The sequence below is a fragment of the Coenobita brevimanus genome, chromosome 8, assembly GCF_032717465.1.
Source record: "Coenobita brevimanus isolate Jiangsu-jjx chromosome 8, ASM3271746v2, whole genome shotgun sequence".
Lineage (NCBI taxonomy): Eukaryota > Metazoa > Arthropoda > Malacostraca > Decapoda > Coenobitidae > Coenobita > Coenobita brevimanus.
Window position 1 is genome coordinate 12,518,128 of NC_136961.1, and position 21,909 is coordinate 12,540,036.

Consider the following 21,909-nt stretch of genomic DNA (forward strand, 5'->3'; position numbering starts at 1 on the left):
CACCTGACATTGGGAGTGTCTCAACCAACCCAACCATAACGGAACCATTAACAAAACCAGACTCTAAATTCACTCTGCACAGAGGGACAGAGAAGTAATTATTCCCTACACCTTGTAAGATTACAGTTTCATCAGAGGAATTAACATTAGAGCCTAGAACACTGGTCAGCATAAGGGATTGGCAAGCACCTGTATCACGATATATTTTAACTGATTTCCTGTCATTACTGTCCAGAGGACTGACAAAACCATCAGACAGGAAATTAGCACATGAACTCTTGAGAGTGTCACCCACGTTACTGCTCAAAAGAGGAGCTCCATCATGAGAATTTAAGTTACCCCTCAAAGCAGGTTCAGTTAACTCAGTTAAAGAATTATGGGAACTCTCAAGGGTGGACACTAGACCAATTGACTGAATATTTAAAGACTCCCTTTTGTTCACATCACGCTGTCTCCTGAAACATTTCTCCGTAGTATGACCAAGCTTACTACAATAAGTACATTTACTTTTCTGAAATCTAGAGGTGAAGCTGGTATTTACTTCCTGAGAAACATCATCTTTATTCTATTTCCTGTTACCTGTACTCTGAGTAAAGGCAACGTACTTACTCTCAGCTTTCCCTTTTTCTCTAGAATATCTCTTGTGAGTGAGAACATATTCATCAGCTAAAACTGCAGCATCAGACAAATTATCTATTCTTTTCTCATCAACATATAGGCTTACATCTTTACTAATACACCTTTTGAAGTCCTCCAGCAAAATCATCTGCTTAAATTTACCAAAATCAGAATCCACATTCTTAGAATTTAACCACTGCTGCAACAGATCTTCTTTGATTTTTGCATACTCAACATGGGATTGCTTATCTTGCTTGTAAGTAGTCCTAAATTTTACTCTATAGGTTTCAGGAACAAGCTCATAGGCCTTAAGAATCAACCTCTTAACTACATCATAATTATCAGATTGATCCTGAGGCAAAGATGCATAAGTTACTTCAGCTTTACCGGTGAGAACAGTTTGAAGGAGTACTGGCCAATACTTTTTGGGCCAATTAAAACCTGTAGCTACCCTCTCAAACAACTGAAAATACTTTGTTAAATCAGATTCATTAAAAGGAGGGACAAGTTTAACATTTATAGCCACATCAAAATCATCAGAGCTAGATGATCCAGTTCCACCTTGTTTCATGCGATACTCATGGTCTGCCTGAATCCTAGTAAGTTCAATTTGTGCCTGAGCCTGTACCTGTGCCTCTTGAATACGAGCCTGAGACTCAGGCTCCTTAGCATTTGCCTGAAATTCAGCCTCCTTAACACGAGCTTCCTGCAGGGCTAGCTGTAACTTAGCTAATTCAATCTGCGTTTGCTCATTTGGAGGAGTTACATTAAGCAAGCTTTCATTAATCATATCAACAATTTGATCTTTAGAATGATGAGAGCGAACAGCAATTCCCAATTGTTGAGCAACAAACTTAAGTTCATTCTTTGTTCTGTTTTCTACATCACACACTGTTTGCACATTTGACAAAAAATCTTTGGCTTCATCAAGTGTAGTAATAGTAGACATCATGAATAAATCACAGTCACAAAATATCAAGCAATATCCTTATGATAATATCCTGAATATCCTGGCGAGGTCGCAAAATTTATGTTACGGAACAGAGAAAGATACTGTACACTTTAAGTGAGAATACTAAAAATCACTACTGTCCCGTAAAGGTCCAGGTTCAAAACAAAGAGTTAGGTAAAATTACAAGTTAAAGTTTAATGCACAAACTAACAACAAAACATTCAGGACTCATAAGGATAATGTAATGGCAAAAACAGGTTAAATATATGGTTAACTGCAATAGCCTCTATTAACACGAAATTAGCATGAGTAAATTTATCTAAGTCAGCCCTGTTAAAATGAGATACCAGATAATACTCAGTGAATGCCAGATATATTATTACAGATACAAAATATTATTAATGATGGCTGATAGTAAAACCTTACACTAAGCACAAAAACCTCACTAGGCCTACAAATTAACACCTTATGTTATACAGTACAAGAACAAAATGTAACAACAGTTATACTCAAATTACACACAGCTGCTAGATGGCTGGAGACTTCCTGAGCACTCACAATAACAACAACTGTACAGGGGAGGACAGAGATGTGAGCAAAATGAGGAGCAGATCTAATTGGCAATAATGCAGAGACTGAGCTCATTATATAAGGGCCAGCAGAGCTTGATACAACTTGTAAGAAGGACGCGCAAATGAAGCCATAGGGGACAAAGAGCTGACAATCCTGCTCTGAACAACAGAAAGGACGACTTACTCTACTATAACGGTAGAAGGGGGGGACTGAGGCAGAACACGCTCGTGATCAAACATGCAGCATACTGTGCGTTAAAATTACACAAAGGATGATGAAATCATAGGCTATGTAACACCTCCCCACAAAGAAAAAGAAATTTACAAAGGAAATTTCTTATTACTCTAAAACAATCTGTCTAAAGTCTAGATAAGCAATCTGCAATAACATTTTCTTTCCCCTTGACATGTTGCATGTCTAATGAATACTCCTGAAGAAGTAGACTCCATCTTGTCAATCTCTGATTTTTATTTTTAAACTTACTAAGGAATTTCAGTGGGTTATGATCGGTATAAATGACTATCGGGTCAAAACCAGAACACAAATAAAATGAAAAATGCTGTCAACCCAAAATCAAGGCCAAAAGCTCTTTCTCAATAGTTGAGTAGTTCTTTTGAGGTGGAGTGAACTTCTTACTGTAATAAGATACAGGGTGTTCAATACCCTGATCATCCTCTTGCAGCAAAACAGCCCCAGCTCCTGTATCACTTGCATCAACAGACATCTTAAAAGGCTTAGCAAAATTTGGAGTAGCGAGCACTGGCTGACTTAATAGGATAGCTTTAAGTTTGCTGAAAGAGGATTCACAGTTATCGGTCCAGACAAATTTAACTCCCTTTTTCAGTAGGTCTGTAAGTGGTGATACAAGAATTGAAAAGTTAAGAACAAATCTCCTGTAATAACCTACCATTCCCAAAAATCTTTCTAGCTCTTTCCTACTTTTAGGTCTGGGAAGATCACTTATAACCTGAACCTTAGCTCCTGGTGGTGCAACATGTCCATCACCAATTACATACCAAAGGTACTGAACTTTAGCTTGACCAAACTCACGCTTTGATAAATTAGCTACATGATTAGCATGAACCAAACGCTCAAGAAATTTACTGACATGACATAGGTGATCTTTCCAGTTGTCACTGAAGATTAATACATCATCAATATAAACAACACACCCTGCCAAACCCTCTGTTACAACATTCATGAGCTTCTGAAATGTGGCTGGTGCATTCTTCATACCATATGGCATTACAGAACATGCAAAAGTCTTTCCTAGTGTTACAAAACATGAGAGCTCCCTAGCACGTTCAGTCATAGGTACTTGCCAGTATCACTTTAACAAATCAAACTTACTTATGTACCTAGCCTTTCCGATCTTGTCTATGCAATCTTCCACGCGAGGGAGAGGGTAAGTGTCTGTTTTGGTTATCTGATTAACACGTCTGTAGTCGATGCAAAGCCGCTGTGACCCACCTGGCTTAGGGACTAGAGTGACAGGAGAACTCCACTCGCTCTGACAGGGCTCAATCATCTTGTGGTCCAACAGGTAGCCAAGCTCATTCTGGATGAGAGGAACTTTCACTGGGTTCACACGGTAAGGAGGCAATTTAATTGGCTTTGCGTCTCCAACATCGACATCATGCATCAACACAGTGGTTCTTCCTGGAGTGGCACGGAACACTTGCGGGTACTCCTGCAGTAATGCCGAAAACTCCTGCCTTTCCTCGGGAGCTAGATGAGAAAGCTTAGTCTGGAGATCATTCATGATATCAGGATTCTTCCCCAAACTATCACTCAGGCTCATACTGCATGGGCGAGCTTCACTTGCAGACTCGGGTGGAACAGCTACAGTGCAGACTGGATTATTTTCGTCCCGCCTGTGATATAACTTTAGCATGTTGATGTGACATAGTTGCTTGTTCTTTCTACGATCTGGTGTGGCGATGACATAGTTGACATCACTGAGTTTCTTCTCCACGAAATAAGGACCACTAAACTTGGCTTGAAGAGGTTGACCATGAACTGGTAGCAGAATCAAAACCTGATCTCCTGGCTGAAAGTGGCGTAACCTGGACTTCTTATCATACCAAGTCTTCATCTTCTCCTGAGCAGCTCCTAAATTCTCTCGCGCCAGCTGTAAAGCAGTGGACAGCCGTTCTTTGAACTTCATCACATACTCCAGCAGGTTGACGTCATCTTCCTCCGACAGCCAGCATTCCTTGAGTAACTTAAGGGGTCCTCTTACTTCATGGCCAAACAGTAGCTCAAAAGGTAAGAAGCCCAGTGCTTCATTTGGAGATTCTCCTGCAGCAAACACAACGAATGGAAGACCTTAATCCCAGTCTTTCTGATGTTCCAAACAGTATTTCTTGAGCATCGATTTGAGTGTTTGATGATATCTCTCCAACGCTCCTTGAGTCTGGGGATGGTAAGCTGAAGACGTGATCTGGGTGATGCCCAACTCTTTCAGAGACTGCTTGAAAACATTTGACATGAAATTACTTCCCCGGTCTGACTTTACCTCCTTGGGCAGACCAAACTTTGTGAAGAACCCTAGCATTTCCTTAACCACGTTCTTTGCTGAGATATTTCTAAGTGGAATGGCTTCAGGATAACAAGTAGCCATATCAATCAGGGTCAACACATAAGAATATCCTGAAGAAGTCTTAGGAAGAGGGCCCACAATATCCACCAACACACGGGTGAATGGCGCCTCAAAAGGAGGAATGGGAACTAGAGGTGCAACCTTTTCGGTCTGATTAAACTTCCCCACAACTTGATAGGTGTGACAAGACTTACAATACCAGGAAACATCCCTGAAGATACCTGGCCAGTAAAAGTGTTTCAAAATGCGTGCCACAGTCTTCCTCACTCCAAGGTGTCCTGCCAAACTGGAATAATGAGCCACTCTAATGATATCCTGCCTACAAACACGAGGGATGACAACTTGATGTACAACCTCCCATTCACAGTTGGCTGATGCTGTTGGGGGTCTCCACTTCCTCATAAGTACTCCTGACTTTATATAATAACAAGTAGAAGCACCAGTTGACTCTTCCTCACTGCAAGCAGAGTTAGCAAGACCTTTCAACTCAGGGTCAGCAACCTGCAACTCAATCAACTCTTGACGAGACAAATTATCAACACTACGGGGTACTGCCTCATCTGGTGAGTGGTCCAAATTAGCAAGAAAAGTGTCAGCTAGGATAACATCATCATCATCATTATCCTCTAAATCACCAGTAACTTTAGACTTAGCCCTAGTGACAGCACATGCAGAGAACACATCAGGGACATCACAGTCCTGGGCCACAGCCACTGGCTCACTAGACAACTGAGGAGCTGGACACACTTGACTTCCACCAATATCATTTCCAAGTAAGAAAGTTACACCTGACATTGGAAGTGTCTCAACCAACCCAACCATAACGGAACCATTAACAAAACCAGACTCTAAATTCACTCTGCACAGAGGGACAGAGAAGTAATTATTCCCTACACCTTGTAAGATTACAGTTTCATCAGAGGAATTAACATTAGAGCCTAGAACACTGGTCAGCATAAGGGATTGGCAAGCACCTGTATCACGATATATTTTAACTGATTTCCTGTCATTACTGTCCAGAGGACTGACAAAACCATCAGACAGGAAATTAGCACATGAACTCTTGAGAGTGTCACCCACGTTACTGCTCAAAAGAGGAGCTCCATCATGAGAATTTAAGTTACCCCTCAAAGCAGGTTCAGTTAACTCAGTTAAAGAATTATGGGAACTCTCAAGGGTGGACACTAGACCAATTGACTGAATATTTAAAGACTCCCTTTTGTTCACATCACGCTGTCTCCTGAAACATTTCTCCGTAGTATGACCAAGCTTACTACAATAAGTACATTTACTTTTCTGAAATCTAGAGGTGAAGCTGGTATTTACTTCCTGAGAAACATCATCTTTATTCTATTTCCTGTTACCTGTACTCTGAGTAAAGGCAACGTACTTACTCTCAGCTTTCCCTTTTTCTCTAGAATATCTCTTGTGAGTGAGAACATATTCATCAGCTAAAACTGCAGCATCAGACAAATTATCTATTCTTTTCTCATCAACATATAGGCTTACATCTTTACTAATACACCTTTTGAAGTCCTCCAGCAAAATCATCTGCTTAAATTTACCAAAATCAGAATCCACATTCTTAGAATTTAACCACTGCTGCAACAGATCTTCTTTGATTTTTGCATACTCAACATGGGATTGCTTATCTTGCTTGTAAGTAGTCCTAAATTTTACTCTATAGGTTTCAGGAACTAGCTCATAGGCCTTAAGAATCAACCTCTTAACTACATCATAATTATCAGATTGATCCTGAGGCAAAGATGCTTAAGTTACTTGAGCTTTACTGGTGAGAACAGTTTGAAGGAGTACTGGCCAATACTTTTTGGGCCAATTAAAACCTGTAGCTACCCTCTCAAACAACTGAAAATACTTTGTTAAATCAGATTCATTAAAAGGAGGGACAAGTTTAACATTTATAGCCACATCAAAATCATCAGAGCTAGATGATCCAGTTCCACCTTGTTTCATGCGATACTCATGGTCTGCCTGAATCCTAGTAAGTTCAATTTGTGCCTGAGCCTGTACCTGTGCCTCTTGAATACGAGCCTGAGACTCAGGCTCCTTAGCATTTGCCTGAAATTCAGCCTCCTTAACACGAGCTTCCTGCAGGGCTAGCTGTAACTTAGCTAATTCAATCTGCGTTTGCTCATTTGGAGGAGTTACATTAAGCAAGCTTTCATTAATCATATCAACAATTTGATCTTTAGAATGATGAGAGCGAACAGCAATTCCCAATTGTTGAGCAACAAACTTAAGTTCATTCTTTGTTCTGTTTTCTACATCACACACTGTTTGCACATTTGACAAAAAATCTTTGGCTTCATCAAGTGTAGTAATAGTAGACATCATGAATAAATCACAGTCACAAAATATCAAGCAATATCCTTATGATAATATCCTGAATATCCTGGCGAGGTCGCAAAATTTATGTTACGGAACAGAGAAAGATACTGTACACTTTAAGTGAGAATACTAAAAATCACTACTGTCCCGTAAAGGTCCAGGTTCAAAACAAAGAGTTAGGTAAAATTACAAGTTAAAGTTTAATGCACAAACTAACAACAAAACATTCAGGACTCATAAGGATAATGTAATGGCAAAAACAGGTTAAATATATGGTTAACTGCAATAGCCTCTATTAACACGAAATTAGCATGAGTAAATTTATCTAAGTCAGCCCTGTTAAAATGAGATACCAGATAATACTCAGTGAATGCCAGATATATTATTACAGATACAAAATATTATTAATGATGGCTGATAGTAAAACCTTACACTAAGCGCAAAAACCTCACTAGGCCTACAAATTAACACCTTATGTTATACAGTACAAGAACAAAATGTAACAATAGTTATACTCAAATTACACACAGCTGCTAGATGGCTGGAGACTTCCTGAGCACTCACAATAACAACAACTGTACAGAGGAGGACTGAGATGTGAGCAAAATGAGGAGCAGATCTAATTGGCAATAATGCAGAGACTGAGCTCATTATATAAGGGCCAGCAGAGCTTGATACAACTTGTAAGAAGGACGCGCAAAATGAAGCCATAGGGGACAAAGAGCTGACAATCCTGCTCTGAACAACAGAAAGGACGACTTACTCTACTATAACGGTAGAAGGGGGGGACTGAGGCAGAACACGCTCGTGATCAAACATGCAGCATACTGTGCGTTAAAATTACACAAAGGATGATGAAATCATAGGCTATGTAACACCTCCCCACAAAGAAAAAGAAATTTACAAAGGAAATTTCTTATTACTCTAAAACAATCTGTCTAAAGTCTAGATAAGCAATCTGCAATAACATTTTCTTACCCCTTGACATGTTGCATGTCTAATGAATACTCCTGAAGAAGTAGACTCCATCTTGTCAATCTCTGATTTTTATTTTTAAACTTACTAAGGAATTTCAGTGGGTTATGATCGGTATAAATGACTATCGGGTCAAAACCAGAACACAAATAAAATGAAAAATGCTGTCAACCCAAAATCAAGGCCAAAAGCTCTTTCTCAATAGTTGAGTAGTTCTTTTGAGGTGGAGTGAACTTCTTACTGTAATAAGATACAGGGTGTTCAATACCCTGATCATCCTCTTGCAGCAAAACAGCCCCAGCTCCTGTATCACTTGCATCAACAGACATCTTAAAAGGCTTAGCAAAATTTGGAGTAGCGAGCACTGGCTGACTTAATAGGATAGCTTTAAGTTTGCTGAAAGAGGATTCACAGTTATCGGTCCAGACAAATTTAACTCCCTTTTTCAGTAGGTCTGTAAGTGGTGATACAAGAATTGAAAAGTTAAGAACAAATCTCCTGTAATAACCTACCATTCCCAAAAATCTTTGTAGCTCTTTCCTACTTTAAGGTCTGGGAAGATCACTTATAACCTGAACCTTAGCTCCTGGTGCTGCAACATGTCCATCACCAATTACATACCAAAGGTACTGAACTTTAGCTTGACCAAACTCACGCTTTGATAAATTAGCTACAAGATTAGCATGAACCAAACGCTCAAGAAATTTACTGACATGACATAGGTGATCTTTCAGTTGTCACTGAAGATTAATACATCATCAATATAAACAACACACCCTGCCAAACCCTCTGTTACAACATTCATGAGCTTCTGAAATGTGGCTGGTGCATTCTTCATACCATATGGCATTACAGAACATGCAAAAGTCTTTCCTAGTGTTACAAAACATGAGAGCTCCCTAGCACGTTCAGTCATAGGTACTTGCCAGTATCACTTTAACAAATCAAACTTACTTATGTACCTAGCCTTTCCGATCTTGTCTATGCAATCTTCCACGCGAGGGAGAGGGTAAGTGTCTGTTTTGGTTATCTGATTAACACGTCTGTAGTCGATGCAAAGCCGCTGTGACCCACCTGGCTTAGGGACTAGAGTGACAGGAGAACTCCACTCGCTCTGACAGGGCTCAATCATCTTGTGGTCCAACAGGTAGCCAAGCTCATTCTGGATGAGAGGAACTTTCACTGGGTTCACACGGTAAGGAGGCAATTTAATTGGCTTTGCGTCTCCAACATCGACATCATGCATCAACACAGTGGTTCTTCCTGGAGTGGCACGGAACACTTGCGGGTACTCCTGCAGTAATGCCGAAAACTCCTGCCTTTCCTCGGGAGCTAGATGAGAAAGCTTAGTCTGGAGATCATTCATGATATCAGGATTCTTCCCCAAACTATCACTCAGGCTCATACTGCATGGGCGAGCTTCACTTGCAGACTCGGGTGGAACAGCTACAGTGCAGACTGGATTATTTTCGTCCCGCCTGTGATATAACTTTAGCATGTTGATGTGACATAGTTGCTTGTTCTTTCTACGATCTGGTGTGGCGATGACATAGTTGACATCACTGAGTTTCTTCTCCACGAAATAAGGACCACTAAACTTGGCTTGAAGAGGTTGACCATGAACTGGTAGCAGAATCAAAACCTGATCTCCTGGCTGAAAGTGGCGTAACCTGGACTTCTTATCATACCAAGTCTTCATCTTCTCCTGAGCAGCTCCTAAATTCTCTCGCGCCAGCTGTAAAGCAGTGGACAGCCGTTCTTTGAACTTCATCACATACTCCAGCAGGTTGACGTCATCTTCCTCTGACAGCCAGCATTCCTTGAGTAACTTAAGGAGTCCTCTTACTTCATGGCCAAACAGTAGCTCAAAAGGTGAGAAGCCCAGTGCTTCATTTGGAGATTCTCCTGCAGCAAACACAACGAATGGAAGACCTTTATCCCAGTCTTTCTGATGTTCCAAACAGTATTTCTTGAGCATCGATTTGAGTGTTTGATGATATCTCTCCAACGCTCCTTGAGTCTGGGGATGGTAAGCTGAAGACGTGATCTGGGTGATGCCCAACTCTTTCAGAGACTGCTTGAAAACATTTGACATGAAATTACTTCCCCAGTCTGACTTTACCTCCTTGGGCAGACCAAACTTTGTGAAGAACCCTAGCATTTCCTTAACCACGTTCTTTGCTGAGATATTTCTAAGTGGAATGGCTTCAGGATAACAAGTAGCCATATCAATCAGGGTCAACACATAAGAATATCCTGAAGAAGTCTTAGGAAGAGGGCCCACAATATCCACCAACACACGGGTGAATGGCGCCTCAAAAGGAGGAATGGGAACTAGAGGTGCAACCTTTTCGGTCTGATTACACTTCCCCACAACTTGACAGGTGTGACAAGACTTACAATACCAGGAAACATCCCTGAAGATACCTGGCCAGTAGAAGTGTTTCAAAATGCGTGCCACAGTCTTCCTCACTCCAAGGTGTCCTGCCAAACTGGAATAATGAGCCACTCTAATGATATCCTGCCTACAAACACGAGGGATGACAACTTGATGTACAACCTCCCATTCACAGTTGGCTGATGCTGTTGGGGGTCTCCACTTCCTCATAAGTACTCCTGACTTTATATAATAACAAGTAGAAGCACCAGTTGACTCTTCCTCACTGCAAGCAGAGTTAGCAAGACCTTTCAACTCAGGGTCAGCAACCTGCAACTCAATCAACTCTTGACGAGACAAATTATCAACACTACGGGGTACTGCCTCATCTGGTGAGTGGTCCAAATTAGCAAGAAAAGTGTCAGCTAGGATAACATCATCATCATCATTATCCTCTAAATCACCAGTAACTTTAGACTTAGCCCTAGTGACAGCACATGCAGAGAACACATCAGGGACATCACAATCCTGGGCCACAGCCACTGGCTCACTAGACAACTGAGGAGCTGGACACACTTGACTTCCACCAATATCATTTCCAAGTAAGAAAGTTACACCTGACATTGGGAGTGTCTCAACCAACCCAACCATAACGGAACCATTAACAAAACCAGACTCTAAATTCACTCTGCACAGAGGGACAGAGAAGTAATTATTCCCTACACCTTGTAAGATTACAGTTTCATCAGAGGAATTAACATTAGAGCCTAGAACACTGGTCAGCATAAGGGATTGGCAAGCACCTGTATCACGATATATTTTAACTGATTTCCTGTCATTACTGTCCAGAGGACTGACAAAACCATCAGACAGGAAATTAGCACATGAACTCTTGAGAGTGTCACCCACGTTACTGCTCAAAAGAGGAGCTCCATCATGAGAATTTAAGTTACCCCTCAAAGCAGGTTCAGTTAACTCAGTTAAAGAATTATGGGAACTCTCAAGGGTGGACACTAGACCAATTGACTGAATATTTAAAGACTCCCTTTTGTTCACATCACGCTGTCTCCTGAAACATTTCTCCGTAGTATGACCAAGCTTACTACAATAAGTACATTTACTTTTCTGAAATCTAGAGGTGAAGCTGGTATTTACTTCCTGAGAAACATCATCTTTATTCTATTTCCTGTTACCTGTACTCTGAGTAAAGGCAACGTACTTACTCTCAGCTTTCCCTTTTTCTCTAGAATATCTCTTGTGAGTGAGAACATATTCATCAGCTAAAACTGCAGCATCAGACAAATTATCTATTCTTTTCTCATCAACATATAGGCTTACATCTTTACTAATACACCTTTTGAAGTCCTCCAGCAAAATCATCTGCTTAAATTTACCAAAATCAGAATCCACATTCTTAGAATTTAACCACTGCTGCAACAGATCTTCTTTGATTTTTGCATACTCAACATGGGATTGCTTATCTTGCTTGTAAGTAGTCCTAAATTTTACTCTATAGGTTTCAGGAACAAGCTCATAGGCCTTAAGAATCAACCTCTTAACTACATCATAATTATCAGATTGATCCTGAGGCAAAGATGCATAAGTTACTTGAGCTTTACCGGTGAGAACAGTTTGAAGGAGTACTGGCCAATACTTTTTGGGCCAATTAAAACCTGTAGCTACCCTCTCAAACAACTGAAAATACTTTGTTAAATCAGATTCATTAAAAGGAGGGACAAGTTTAACATTTATAGCCACATCAAAATCATCAGAGCTAGATGATCCAGTTCCACCTTGTTTCATGCGATACTCATGGTCTGCCTGAATCCTAGTAAGTTCAATTTGTGCCTGAGCCTGTACCTGTGCCTCTTGAATACGAGCCTGAGACTCAGGCTCCTTAGCATTTGCCTGAAATTCAGCCTCCTTAACACGAGCTTCCTGCAGGGCTAGCTGTAACTTAGCTAATTCAATCTGCGTTTGCTCATTTGGAGGAGTTACATTAAGCAAGCTTTCATTAATCATATCAACAATTTGATCTTTAGAATGATGAGAGCGAACAGCAATTCCCAATTGTTGAGCAACAAACTTAAGTTCATTCTTTGTTCTGTTTTCTACATCACACACTGTTTGCACATTTGACAAAAAATCTTTGGCTTCATCAAGTGTAGTAATAGTAGACATCATGAATAAATCACAGTCACAAAATATCAAGCAATATCCTTATGATAATATCCTGAATATCCTGGCGAGGTCGCAAAATTTATGTTACGGAACAGAGAAAGATACTGTACACTTTAAGTGAGAATACTAAAAATCACTACTGTCCCGTAAAGTTCCAGGTTCAAAACAAAGAGTTAGGTAAAATTACAAGTTAAAGTTTAATGCACAAACTAACAACAAAACATTCAGGACTCATAAGGATAATGTAATGGCAAAAACAGGTTAAATATATGGTTAACTGCAATAGCCTCTATTAACACGAAATTAGCATGAGTAAATTTATCTAAGTCAGCCCTGTTAAAATGAGATACCAGATAATACTCAGTGAATGCCAGATATATTATTACAGATACAAAATATTATTAATGATGGCTGATAGTAAAACCTTACACTAAGCACAAAAACCTCACTAGGCCTACAAATTAACACCTTATGTTATACAGTACAAGAACAAAATGTAACAACAGTTATACTCAAATTACACACAGCTGCTAGATGGCTAGAGACTTCCTGAGCACTCACAATAACAACAACTGTACAGGGGAGGACAGAGATGTGTGCAAAATGAGGAGCAGATCTAATTGGCAATAATGCAGAGACTGAGCTCATTATATAAGGGCCAGCAGAGCTTGATACAACTTGTAAGAAGGACGCGCAAATGAAGCCATAGGGGACAAAGAGCTGACAATCCTGCTCTGAACAACAGAAAGGACGACTTACTCTACTATAACGGTAGAAGGGGGGGACTGAGGCAGAACAAGCTCGTGATCAAACATGCAGCATACTGTGCGTTAAAATTACACAAAGGATGATGAAATCATAGGCTATGTAACACCTCCCCACAAAGAAAAAGAAATTTACAAAGGAAATTTCTTATTACTCTAAAACAACCTGTCTAAAGTCTAGATAAGCAATCTGCAATAACATTTTCTTTCCCCTTGACATGTTGCATGCCTAATGAATACTCCTGAAGAAGTAGACTCCATCTTGTCAATCTCTGATTTTTATCTTTAAACTTACTAAGGAATTTCAGTGGGTTATGATCGGTATAAATGACTATCGGGTCAAAACCAGAACACAAATAAAATGAAAAATGCTGTCAACCCAAAATCAAGGCCAAAAGCTCTTTCTCAATAGTTGAGTAGTTCTTTTGAGGTGGAGTGAACTTCTTACTGTAATAAGATACAGGGTGTTCAATACCCTGATCATCCTCTTGCAGCAAAACAGCCCCAGCTCCTGTATCACTTGCATCAACAGACATCTTAAAAGGCTTAGCAAAATTTGGAGTAGCGAGCACTGGCTGACTTAATAGGATAGCTTTAAGTTTGCTGAAAGAGGATTCACAGTTATCGGTCCAGACAAATTTAACTCCCTTTTTCAGTAGGTCTGTAAGTGGTGATACAAGAATTGAAAAGTTAAGAACAAATCTCCTGTAATAACCTACCATTCCCAAAAATCTTTGTAGCTCTTTCCTACTTTTAGGTCTGGGAAGATCACTTATAACCTGAACCTTAGCTCCTGGTGGTGCAACATGTCCATCACCAATTACATACCAAAGGTACTGAACTTTAGCTTGACCAAACTCACGCTTTGATAAATTAGCTACAAGATTAGCATGAACCAAACGCTCAAGAAATTTACTGACATGACATAGGTGATCTTTCAGTTGTCACTGAAGATTAATACATCATCAATATAAACAACACACCCTGCCAAACCCTCTGTTACAACATTCATGAGCTTCTGAAATGTGGCTGGTGCATTCTTCATACCATATGGCATTACAGAACATGCAAAAGTCTTTCCTAGTGTTACAAAACATGAGAGCTCCCTAGCACGTTCAGTCATAGGTACTTGCCAGTATCACTTTAACAAATCAAACTTACTTATGTACCTAGCCTTTCCGATCTTGTCTATGCAATCTTCCACGCGAGGGAGAGGGTAAGTGTCTGTTTTGGTTATCTGATTAACACGTCTGTAGTCGATGCAAAGCCGCTGTGACCCACCTGGCTTAGGGACTAGAGTGACAGGAGAACTCCACTCGCTCTGACAGGGCTCAATCATCTTGTGGTCCAACAGGTAGCCAAGCTCATTCTGGATGAGAGGAACTTTCACTGGGTTCACACGGTAAGGAGGCAATTTAATTGGCTTTGCGTCTCCAACATCGACATCATGCATCAACACAGTGGTTCTTCCTGGAGTGGCACGGAACACTTGCGGGTACTCCTGCAGTAATGCCGAAAACTCCTGCCTTTCCTCGGGAGCTAGATGAGAAAGCTTAGTCTGGAGATCATTCATGATATCAGGATTCTTCCCCAAACTATCACTCAGGCTCATACTGCATGGGCGAGCTTCACTTGCAGACTCGGGTAGAACAGCTACAGTGCAGACTGGATTATTTTCGTCCCGCCTGTGATATAACTTTAGCATGTTGATGTGACATAGTTGCTTGTTCTTTCTACGATCTGGTGTGGCGATGACATAGTTGACATCACTGAGTTTCTTCTCCACGAAATAAGGACCACTAAACTTGGCTTGAAGAGGTTGACCATGAACTGGTAGCAGAATCAAAACCTGATCTCCTGGCTGAAAGTGGCGTAACCTGGACTTCTTATCATACCAAGTCTTCATCTTCTCCTGAGCAGCTCCTAAATTCTCTCGCGCCAGCTGTAAAGCAGTGGACAGCCGTTCTTTGAACTTCATCACATACTCCAGCAGGTTGACGTCATCTTCCTCCGACAGCCAGCATTCCTTGAGTAACTTAAGGGGTCCTCTTACTTCATGGCCAAACAGTAGTTCAAAAGGTGAGAAGCCCAGTGCTTCATTTGGAGATTCTCCTGCAGCAAACACAACGAATGGAAGACCTTTATCCCAGTCTTTCTGATGTTCCAAACAGTATTTCTTGAGCATCGATTTGAGTGTTTGATGATATCTCTCCAACGCTCCTTGAGTCTGGGGATGGTAAGCTGAAGACGTGATCTGGGTGATGCCCAACTCTTTCAGAGACTGCTTGAAAACATTTGACATGAAATTACTTCCCCAGTCTGACTTTACCTCCTTGGGCAGACCAAACTTTGTGAAGAACCCTAGCATTTCCTTAACCACGTTCTTTGCTGAGATATTTCTAAGTGGAATGGCTTCAGGATAACAAGTAGCCATATCAATCAGGGTCAACACATAAGAATATCCTGAAGAAGTCTAAGGAAGAGGGCCCACAATATCCACCAACACACGGGTGAATGGCGCCTCAAAAGGAGGAATGGGAACTAGAGGTGCAACCTTTTCGGTCTGATTACACTTCCCCACAACTTGACAGGTGTGACAAGACTTACAATACCAGGAAACATCCCTGAAGATACCTGGCCAGTAGAAGTGTTTCAAAATGCGTGCCACAGTCTTCCTCACTCCAAGGTGTCCTGCCAAACTGGAATAATGAGCCACTCTAATGATATCCTGCCTACAAACACGAGGGATGACAACTTGATGTACAACCTCCCATTCACAGTTGGCTGATGCTGTTGGGGGTCTCCACTTCCTCATAAGTACTCCTGACTTTATATAATAACAAGTAGAAGCACCAATTGACTCTTCCTCACTGCAAGCAGAGTTAGCAAGACCTTTCAACTCAGGGTCAGCAACCTGCAACTCAATCAACTCTTGACGAGACAAATTATCAACACTACGGGGTACTGCCTCATCTGGTGAGTGGTCCAAATTAGCAAGAAAAGTGTCAGCTAGGATAACATCATCATCATCATTATCCTCTAAATCACCAGTAACTTTAGACTTAGCCCTAGTGACAGCACATGCAGGGAACACATCAGGGACATCACAATCCTGGGCCGCAGCCACTGGCTCACTAGACAACTGAGGAGCTGGACACACTTGACTTCCACCAATATCATTTCCAAGTAAGAAAGTTACACCTGACATTGGGAGTGTCTCAACCAACCCAACCATAACGGAACCATTAACAAAACCAGACTCTAAATTCACTCTGCACAGAGGGACAGAGAAGTAATTATTCCCTACACCTTGTAAGACTACAGTTTCATCAGAGGAATTAACATTAGAGCCTAGAACACTGGTCAGCATAAGGGATTGGCAAGCACCTGTATCACGATATATTTTAACTGATTTCCTGTCATTACTGTCCAGAGGACTGAGAAAACCATCAGACAGGAAATTAGCACATGAACTCTTGAGAGTGTCACCCACGTTACTGCTCAAAAGAGGAGCTACATCATGAGAATTTAAGTTACCCCTCAAAGCAGGTTCAGTTAACTCAGTTAAAGAATTATGGGAACTCTCAAGGGTGGACACTAGACCAATTGACTGAATATTTAAAGACTCCCTTTTGTTCACATCACGCTGTCTCCTGAAACATTTCTCCGTAGTATGACCAAGCTTACTACAATAAGTACATTTACTTTTCTGAAATCTAGAGGTGAAGCTGGTATTTACTTCCTGAGAAACATCATCTTTATTCTATTTCCTGTTACCTGTACTCTGAGTAAAGGCAACGTACTTACTCTCAGCTTTCCCTTTTTCTCTAGAATATCTCTTGTGAGTGAGAACATATTCATCAGCTAAAACTGCAGCATCAGACAAATTATCTATTCTTTTCTCATCAACATATAGGCTTACATCTTTACTAATACACCTTTTGAAGTCCTCCAGCAAAATCATCTGCTTAAATTTACCAAAATCAGAATCCACATTCTTAGAATTTAACCACTGCTGCAACAGATCTTCTTTGATTTTTGCATACTCAACATGGGATTGCTTATCTTGCTTGTAAGTAGTCCTAAATTTTACTCTATAGGTTTCAGGAACAAGCTCATAGGCCTTAAGAATCAACCTCTTAACTACATCATAATTATCAGATTGATCCTGAGGCAAAGATGCATAAGTTACTTGAGCTTTACCGGTGAGAACAGTTTGAAGGAGTACTGGCCAATACTTTTTGGGCCAATTAAAACCTGTAGCTACCCTCTCAAACAACTGAAAATACTTTTGTTAAATCAGATTCATTAAAAGGAGGGACAAGTTTAACATTTATAGCCACATCAAAATCATCAGATCTAGATGATCCAGTTCCACCTTGTTTCATGCGATACTCATGGTCTGCCTGAATCCTAGTAAGTTCAATTTGTGCCTGAGCCTGTACCTGTGCCTCTTGAATACGAGCCTGAGACTCAGGCTCCTTAGCATTTGCCTGAAATTCAGCCTCCTTAACACGAGCTTCCTGCAGGGCTAGCTGTAACTTAGCTAATTCAATCTGCGTTTGCTCATTTGGAGGAGTTACATTAAGCAAGCTTTCATTAATCATATCAACAATTTGATCTTTAGAATGATGAGAGCGAACAGCAATTCCCAATTGTTGAGCAACAAACTTAAGTTCATTCTTTGTTCTGTTTTCTACATCACACACTGTTTGCACATTTGACAAAAAATCTTTGGCTTCATCAAGTGTAGTAATAGTAGACATCATGAATAAATCACAGTCACAAAATATCAAGCAATATCCTTATGATAATATCCTGAATATCCTGGCGAGGTCGCAAAATTTATGTTACGGAACAGAGAAAGATACTGTACACTTTAAGTGAGAATACTAAAAATCACTACTGTCCCGTAAAGTTCCAGGTTCAAAACAAAGAGTTAGGTAAAATTACAAGTTAAAGTTTAATGCACAAACTAACAACAAAACATTCAGGACTCATAAGGATAATGTAATGGCAAAAACAGGTTAAATATATGGTTAACTGCAATAGCCTCTATTAACACGAAATTAGCATGAGTAAATTTATCTAAGTCAGCCCTGTTAAAATGAGATACCAGATAATACTCAGTGAATGCCAGATATATTATTACAGATACAAAATATTATTAATGATGGCTGATAGTAAAACCTTACACTAAGCACAAAAACCTCACTAGGCCTACAAATTAACACCTTATGTTATACAGTACAAGAACAAAATGTAACAACAGTTATACTCAAATTACACACAGCTGCTAGATGGCTGGAGACTTCCTGAGCACTAACAATAACAACAACTGTACAGGGGAGGACAGAGATGTGAGCAAAATGAGGAGCAGATCTAAGTGGCAATAGTGCAGAGACTGAGCTCATTATATAGGGGCCAGCAGAGCTTGATACAACTTGTAAGAAGGACGCGCAAATGAAGCCATAGGGGACAAAGAGCTGACAATCCTGCTCTGAACAACAGAAAGGACGACTTACTCTACTATAACGGTAGAAGGGGGGGACTGAGGCAGAACACGCTCGTGATCAAACATGCAGCATACTGTGCGTTAAAATTACACAAAGGATGAAAAGTTGTTGTTTATGAGAACTGTTCGTAAATGGTGCAGCAATTGGTCTTACGGAAAGATATAACATCACTTGTGTAGTGCTACTCTCAGTGGAAGGTGTTGCATGACAGTGAATAATATCTCTTATTTTTCAGCTGAGAACCAAAAAAGCTCATTCTGGACTTTGTGTGTCAGTGCTTGCCTCAGTGGAGAAGAGGGGTTTGTCTTCTGATGAGTGGCAGAAGGTTCTCTTCAAGGAGGAGACCGAGAGCGAGGAGGATGAGGAGCTGAGCAATGCTTCAAGTGAGGAGGACTGGGATTATATCCAACGCCATTCCCCTCGGGCGGCTTTGCCTCCACCCCTACCACAATGGGAGCAGACACCACCACCACCAGTGTCGGGACTATTGGCCCAGGCATCGTCTTCACTTGGATGACAGGCATTGGCATTGCTCAGACCTCTCACTCCAGCAGCCATCGTGGTCTCTCCTCTTCAAGCCTCCAGTTCCCCCTTGGCCAAGCCCATGGCACCAGTAACAGGGCCTAGTTACGTGACACTGGCACCTGCACGCAGCGCAGTGTCTGCGGTGCAATTGGTGCAGGATGCGACTGTGTCATCGTCCCCTGCCCAGTCGACTAGGGTGCTGTCTCCGACAGCATTCATCCCCCCTGATATTTTGCAGCAGCAGGAGACAGTCTCGTCATCCTCATTGTTGGAACCCTCACCACCTCAATGAGGCTGGCGTGGTCCACAGCCCGGCTATGGGGAGGTGGCCAAGGGGTGCCCGAGGAGGAGTCCTAAGGGTGTTGGTACACCGACCCACTGCCACCACTGAGGGAGGTGTTGCCGCAGAGGATCCAGGGTAGAGCAGTGGCCCATTCACACCAGCTAATAGGCGCTTCACAGGATCCCCAGGAACAATGGTGGATACGCCAACAATGCCTCCCCAGTTCTTCCAGCTGTTTTTCACCAGAGATTTGTTGACGTATTTCACCCGCGAGACCAACAACTATGCGTCATTTCTGGGGACTGTGTTGGACGCATGGTTCATCTGCAATGAATAGGAGATGGCCAAGTTCCTAGTGCTGTACTTCTTCATGAAGGGTGGTGAATATGCCGACCATCAGGAATTACTGGAGGAGATCCCGTCTCCATAACTACCCTCTTTTCCAGCAAGTGATGAGTGGAAAGCATTTCAGAGTCATCCTGAAACACTTCCACACCTTCAACTCACTTGTTATACCCCAGGACAATCGCGACAGGCTCATCAGGGTTAACACGGTGATGGAATACCACCTTCAGTGGTTCCAGGACACCTACTTACCCGAGGAGCATCTCAGCCTGGACGAGGGCTCGCTGGCATGGAAGGGGCGCCTCAGCTTCCGTGTCTACAACCCCATGAAGCCCTCGAAGTATTCCATCAAGTTTTATATCCTGGCTGAGGCTTCCTCGGGGTACATCTGGAATTTGTATTCCATCAAGTTTTATATCCTGGCTGAGGCTTCCTCAGGGTACATCTGGAATTTCAAGGTGTATATGGGGTAGAAGAAAGGCGCTGGAGACCATCGTTTGGAGTCTCGTAGAGCCGCTGAAGGATCAGGGATACAAAGTTTACATGAACAACTATTATAACTCTGTATCCCTGTGTGAACACCTCTTCAGTGCAAGAACCTACGTGTGTGGGACCCTACGCCTGGCCATAGGAGCACCAAAGTGGCTGCAGGACATTGCCAGGACCAAGAACCTGCCAGAGGGGGGCATGGCAGCAATGCATAAGGACAACATGATGGTGTTGCTGTGGAAGGACAAGCACATCATCAACATGGTCTACACCTTCCACAGCACAAGCACTGTCCAGAAGCAGATTCGAGGAAAGACCAGGGGTCCTGATGGGAGGACAATGTATGTCTGCAAGACCGTGGGACAAGCCCGTTGTGGTGGAGGACCATAATCAATACATGGGTGGGGTGGACCACTTTGACCAGATGGTCCAGAACTTCCCCATCCAGTGGCAGACCATGAAATGAACCAAGAAGAAAACATTCTACTTCATCCAGATGGCCATGTTCAACACATTCACCCTGTAAAAGAAGTGCTTCCATGGGTCAGTCAGTCTGCTGAAGTTTGTGGAGGAGGTAGTGGACAAGCTCCTCCGCTTTGATGAAGCAGAGTGGTCTGCATCAGGGTACGTCATCCACCATGCCCCTGACCTTCCAACCCAAAGGCCAGCAGGACCTCCGGCACTTGCGGCACCTGCAGCAGCACCAGCACAAGTGCCATCTCCACTATCTCCTGGGGCAGCACTGTCTCCTGGACCAGCACCAGGACAGATGCCAACACCACCATCTCCAGGAGGAGGACCAGCACAGGAGCCAGAGCCACCATCGCCTGCAAGACCAGCACGGGTGCTGAGACGACCAGCAGCAGTTCCTGGTCCATCAGGAGAACCTGCTGCCGCTGCCATGCCCTGCACTGCAGCTCCACCTCCAGGACGACAGGACCAGGGAAGACCAGGAGGACATCCAGCCAAGTGTCGTAGAATCATCAACGACAGAGTGCGGTTGGATCACACACTGGATCACCAACAGGAGAGGATCCCCAACCAGAGGAGGCTCCAGTGCACTCTGTGTGCCCTGGCAAAGATGAAGAGGGACACAAGTCACATGTGTCCTATTTGTGATGTGCCACTTTGCGTGGGTGATTGCTTTGAACAGTACCATACCGAACGAAGTATTCCCTAGTGGAGTGTACACACACACACACACACACACACACACACACACACACACACACACACACACACACACACACACACACACACACACCCACACACACACACACACACACACACACACTACATAACTCCTCATCTTCAGATCTCACAAGGTCCTTCAGGCCCTTCAACACCCCTAGAGGAAATG